The sequence below is a fragment of the Marmota monax genome, unplaced genomic scaffold (genome assembly GCF_021218885.2).
Source record: "Marmota monax isolate L192 unplaced genomic scaffold, Marmota_monax_Labrador192_F-V1.1 WCK01_AAM20220418_F8-fsc00192, whole genome shotgun sequence".
NCBI classification, from domain to species: Eukaryota; Metazoa; Chordata; class Mammalia; order Rodentia; family Sciuridae; genus Marmota; species Marmota monax.
The window spans coordinates 367,558-374,071 of NW_026693786.1; the positions used below are offsets into that span (position 1 = coordinate 367,558).

General features: G+C 39.1%; 1 non-coding gene across 1 annotated transcript; it reads right to left on the reverse strand.

Annotated features, from left to right (window-relative positions):
* Positions 1-840: 840 nt before the first annotated feature.
* On the reverse strand, positions 841-914 carry Trnav-cac (transfer RNA valine (anticodon CAC)). Its single transcript has one exon. It is a non-coding gene; the product is annotated as a tRNA-Val (tRNA).
* Between the last annotated feature and the right edge of the window lie 5,600 nt (positions 915-6,514).

Here is a 6,514-nt window from a genome sequence, read left to right on the forward strand (position 1 = left end):
CTCTACTGCTGAGCCAGCCCTGATTCTTATCTTTAATCTATTGATGTGATGAATTACATTTATTGATTTCCATATGTTTAAGTCTATTGAAGTGATAAATTACATGTATTGATTTCCATATTGTACCAACCTTGCATCCTGGGATGAACCCCACTTGATCATGGTGCACTATCTTTTTGATATGTTTTTGTATTCAATTTTCCAGAATTTTATTGAGTTTTTGCATCTAAGTTTATTAAAGATATTGGTCTGAAGTTTTCTTTCTTTGACGTGTCTTTATCTGGTTTTGGAATCAGGGTGATATTGGCCTCATAGAACAATTTTGGAAGTGTTCTCTCTTTTTCTACTTCATGAAATAGTTTGAGAAGTATTGGTATTAGTTCTTCTTTGAAGATCTTATAGAACTCAGTTGTGTATCCATCTGGTCCTGGGCTTTTCTTGGTTGGTAGGCTTCTGATGGCTTCTTCTATTTCATTACTTAAAACTGAATTGTTTAACTTGTATATATCATCCTGATTCAGTTTGGGCAAATCATATGACTCAAGAAAATTCTCAATGCCTTTGATATTTTCTATTTTTTTTTAATATTTATTTATTTTTTTAGTTTTCAGTGGACACAACATCTTTGTTTGTATGTGGTGCTGAGGATCGAACCCGGGCCACACGCATGCCAGGCGAGCGTGCTACCGCTTGAGCCACATCCCCAGCCCAATATTTTTAATTTACTTATTTATTTTTATATGGTGCTGAGGATCGAACCCAGAGCCTCACACTTGCTAGGCGAGTGCTCTACCACTGAGCCACAACCCCAGCCCACTTAAATTTTTGTGTGTGTGTGTGTGTGTGGTACTGGGGTTTGAACCCAGGGCCTTGTGCATGTGAGGCAAGCACTCTACCAACTGAGCTATATCCCCTGGGCTTTTCTATTTTATTGAAGTACAAATTTTCAAAATAATTTCTTATTAGCTTCTGTATTTCTGTAGTGTCCATCATGATATTTCCTTTTTCATTACAGATTCTAGTAATTTGAGTTTTCTCTCTCCTTCTCTTTGTTAGCATGGCTAAGAGTTGATCAATTTTATTTATTTTTTCAAAGAACCAATTTTTTCTTTTGTCGATATTTTGAATTGTTTCTTTTGTTTCAATTTCATTGATTTCAACTCTGATTTTATTATCTCCTGTATTCTACTGCTTTTGGTGTTGATTTGTTCTTCTTTTTCTAGGTCTTTGAGATGTAATGTCATCCTTTAATTCATAGAACATTTTAATTATGTACGTCCTGAACTCCTTCTCTGGCATTTCTCTTGTTATGCTGGCCATGGATTCTAACAGAAAATTTGGGACCCTTTCTTCCCTTGTTTTTTCATGTTGTTCATGTGTCTTCCCTTCTGGCACTGCAGATCTGAGGCGTTACAGTTTTTACCTTGTGGGTTTATATTGTCCCTGCAGGGTTCCAATACCTCTCCTTTAAGGGGGAGAACAATGTGAACAGATCCCAATACAAACAATACACAACCTTAAACCAAATGGCTGCTATTAAGACATTTATGGTTTTGTGACAATATACAGAAATGGTGAGTCCACTTATTATCTACAATATGAACAGTAGTTTGCAAAAGGGTCTCCAATTTCTGATGGTGGACAAAGTACCAAGGGTAAGGTTTAGGATGATATGTTGAGGGGGTTTGGAGGTGAAGATACAGAGTTATAAGATCTTTTTTTTATTATTAGTTGTTCAAAACATTACAAAACTCTTGACATATTAGAGTTATAAGATCTTAAAAAGCATGAAAGAGAAATCTAAAGAAGTTGACTAGTATCAGGAGAAAAGAGAGAAAGTAATTTTGGGGAGACAAGTAAATGGGAAGAGAATAGAGTACAAAAAAACAAACATAAATATTGAGAAAAATAGAAAATGTAAAAATAGGAGATAAAAGAATATACAACACAATTGTAATATACTATTTATATATCTCAGTCCTCAGTAGCGTAATTCATGAAAAGTTCTTGGTTTCACAAATGCTGGGGATGTGAGGGCAGAAGAAGAGAGAGAGAAAAAAAATCTTGAAGAAAGATACAAGGATGGTTTTTGTTGGAGATCAGTATCTTTCCTGCTTCCCTTCTCATCCAGTAGGTGGGGATATCTGTTGTTTGCTGGTATCTCCACCCTCAAGATGGTGAAGGTTATTAGAGTGAAAGGGTTAGTCTTGGGGGCGGAGCTCTTGGAGGTGGGGTATAGCACTTGCCGGTTCCTGATGGGAGACTGCCCCCCCAAGGATCTTCTTTGGGGCCCACTTATATAGCCTGTAAACCTCACAATTCCTGGTCTCTAATTTAGTCTCTAAATGTATCTCACTCACCCCCTCCCTTTCTACTTCCCAGTCAGGAACCTCTCTCTCCAGAGGTCTTGTGAGCTGTGCTCTGGGAGCTGGGATCTATCAGGGTGAGCCATTTTGTATTAGGCAGTTCAGGACCAGATTTTGTGAGCTATGAACCAGCTGCATAGCCACAAGCAGTGTGCGGGTTTAGCAGCTGCTGGGGATTAGGGGGAATTGAAGACTAAAGGTACCTTAATATTGCTTCTAAGACCCAGCTGGTGTTCCAAGCAGGGGGGTGGGGGGGTTGCCCCAACTAAAGATGGCAAAGAAGGTATCCCAAGATGGAGGCAGGTGCTTTCAGCGATGGGGTGTCGGGTCCAGTGGGGCCAGAGGGTGGCGGTAGGCATCTGTGTGATGCGTAGTGTTGTGGCTGGGGGCTGTCTCCAGACCCTGTGTAGTGTCCCCAGGTGCAGGCTACTGCATGTAAGGGACTATGGCAATGGTTGAAGTATCCCAAGATAGAGGCAAAAGGGAGAGCCCCATTTTGGTAGATGGGGATCCACACAGGGTGGCGTCTGGAGTTTCTGTGTATGTGCGGTGGCCAGGTGTCCTGAGTGGGAGTGGTGGCTGGGATTCCTGTGGGGGTGGGTGGCTAGGAGTCCTGCTTGAGTGCTAATGCCAATGGTCGTGCTCATGCACCCAGAAGTCCTGCGTGGGCGAGTGGCTAGGCGTCCTGTGCTGACGCTGAGCCCATGCCTAGTCTTTTGAATGGAATCTCCATACTGATTTCCTTAGTGGTTGTACAAATTTACAATCCCACAAACAGTGTTGTAAGATATCCTTTCCTGGGGCTGGAGTTGTGGCTCAATGGTAGAGCACTTCTCTGGCATGCCTGAGGCCCTGGGTTCAATCCTCAGCACCACATATAAATAAATAAAATAAAATAAGATCCATTAAAAAAAAAGAATTCTTTTCCCACACATCTTTGCCATCATTTATTGTTTGTGTTCTTGAGGATTCCCATTCTAGCTGGAGTGAGATGAAATCTCAGTGTAGTTTTGATTTTCATTTCCTGATTGCTAAGGATGTTGAACCTCTTTTCCTATATTTGTTGGCCATTTGTACTTCTTCTTTTAAGAAATGTCTTTTTAACTCATTTGCTCATTTAGTTAATTGGGTTGTGTGTGTGTGTGTGTGTTCGTGTATCTGTGTGTACATGTATGTACTTTATATAGTTCTTTATATATATTGGACATTAATCCTCTTTCAGGGAGTAACTGGTAAAAATTTTCCCCCATTCCCATTCTGTAGGTTTTCTCTTGATATTCCTGTTTTCTTTTCTGTGAATAAACTTTAATTTGATGCCATCCAATTTATTAATTCTTGTTATTATTTCCTGAGCTTCAGGAGTCCTGTTGAATTTGTTGCCTGAACCTATTTTTTTTTAATTTTAATTCATTGCTCAATATTTATTGAATAACTTTTATTTCATTATACAGGACAATTGCATGCCCATTATTACAAAATAAACACGAGACAACAGTCACAAATTTAAATGCTCTAGCTTAGTTACAGTTTCTATGTACATTTAACCAGTGATCTTAGACAGGATTGGGGTTCAAATCACTTATGGAATATTTTCAAAATTATATACTTCCTTCCGTGCCCTGCCAGTTGTATTCACTGGATGAGTGGCTATCTGGATGAATGTATTTTGGAGATACTTCCTAAGTGATTTTGAAGTTTTCTATTTTGAGAACTTCGTATTTAGATTTTTCTCTCTTAGACCTTGTATTCTTCATTTTTTTAATAGTTACACATGACAGTACAATGATTTGGACAATTCATACATTTGAATCAAATGGGGTATAATTTCTCATTTTTCTGATTGTACAGGTTGGGAAGGGGGTATAGGAAGGGCAGCAGAATAAAATAGACATTAATATTGCTGTATGTATATAGGTGATTGTATGACCAATGTGATTCTGCAGCCTGAACCTATTTTTTAGTGTTGGCCCTATGCTTTCTTCTAGCAGTTGCAAAGTTTCTGGACTAATAACTAAGTCTTTGGGGCTGGGGATGTGGCTCAAGCGGTAGCGCGCTCAACTGGCATGCGTGCGGCCCGGGTTCGATCCTCAGCACCACATACAAACGAAGATGTTGTGTCTGCCAATAACTAAACAATAAATATTAAAAAAAAATCCCTAAAAAAATAAAATAACTGGTCTTTGATCCATTTTGAGTTGATTTTTGTGCAGGATGAGAAAGAGGCATCTACTCTCATTCTTCCACATATGTCTATCCAGTTTTCCCAGTACCATTTGTTCAAAAGGCTATCTTTTCTCCAATGTATGTTTTTAGTACTGTTAGAGGTTGGATATGAGGTGTCCCCCAAAAGCTCCTGTATTAATGCAGGAATATTCAGAGGCAAAGTGATTGAATTGTGAAAGCTCTAAGCTAATCAACCCATCCTAGTTTTTTTATATGTTGTTGATTGACCTTTATCTATTTATTTGTTTGTTTGTTTATTTATTTATTTATATGTGGTGCTGAGAATCGAACCCAGTGCCTCACACTGAGCCATAGTCCCAGCCCCTCCATCCTAGTTTGAATGGCCTGAGTAGTAACTGGAGGAAAGTGGGGAATGGCTAGAGGAGGTGGGTCACTGGAGGCATGCTCTGAAAGTATTCATTTTCTCTTTGCCTCTTCATTTCCCATCCTCTGCTTCCTGGCCAGCCATGAATGGAGAAGCTGGTTTTGAATTTGCAGTTCTTTTTCAGCCTCCCAAGCTGCTGGGATTACAGGTGGGTGCCATGGCATTTAGCCAACTATTAATTTTTGTATGCTGATTTTATACACTACTACTTTGCTGCATTTACCAGTTCAGGAAACCTTCCAGTGAAGCTTTTGGAATCTTCTAAGGATAGGATCATATCACCTGCAGTGATAATTTGGCTTCCACCATGTCCTTTTACCATGATGTTCTGCCTCATCTTGGGCCCAGAGCACTGGACTCAGCTGACCATGGACTAATTTCTAAAACCATAAGCCAAAATAAACTCTCCTTCCTCTAAGGTGTTCTTGTGGGGTATTTTGGTCACAGTGACAAAAATCTAACACAAGCACCTTTATCAAAGATCATATAACTGTATCTGTGTGGGTTTAATTCTATGTCTTTTATTCCATTATTTTGGTCTGTATGTCTTCTTTGCCAGAACCATGTTGCTTTAGTTACTATAACCCTCTAGTATTATTTGAAATTGGGTATTGTGATGTCTCCAGTATAGCTCTTTCTGCTCAGAATTGCTATTCTGGTTCTTTTGTTCTTCTATATAAATTTTAGAACGGTTTTCTAAATCTGTGAAGAATGTCATTGGTATTTTGATGGGGATTGGATTGAACCTATAGATCACTTTTGGTAAAATATGGCCAGTTTAACTATATTAATTAGCCTATCCATGAACGTGGGATTTCTTTTGAATTTTCTAGAATCTTCTTCAATTTCTTCTTTCAGTATTCTGTAATTTTTGTTGTTGAGCCCTTTCATCTCTTTGGTTAGATTAATTCCTATATATGTATGTTTGTTTGTTTCTAAGCTATCATAAATTGAATTGGTTTCTTGATTTCTTTCTCAGCAGATTTTCATTTTATGTGTATGGGAATGCTACTGATTTTTTTTTGTATTAGGGCCCAGGGGCCCTTAAATACTGAGCCACATCCCCAACCCTTTTTTATATTTTATTTAGAGACAGGGTCTCACTGAGTTGCTTTGGACCTTGCTAAATTGCTGAAACTGGCTTTGAATTCTCCTGCCTTAGCCTTCGAAGCCACTGGGATTACAGGTGTGCACTATGGTGCCTGGCCAGCTATTGATTTTTTTTCATATATTATTTTTTTTTAGTTGTCAATGGAAATTTATTTATTTATGCAGTGCTGAGAATTGAACCCAGTGCCTCAAACATACTAGGCAATTGTTCTACCACTGAGCTATGACTCAAGCCCAGCTATTGATTTTGATTTGGGGAGAGGGTACTGGGGATTGAACTCAGGGGTGCTCAACCACTGAGCCACATCCCCAGCCCTATTTTGTATTTTATTTAGAGACAGGGTCTCACTGAGTTGCTTACTGCCTTGCTTTTGCTGAGATTGGCTTTGAACTCACGATCCTCCTGCCTCAGTCTACCGAGCTGCTGGGA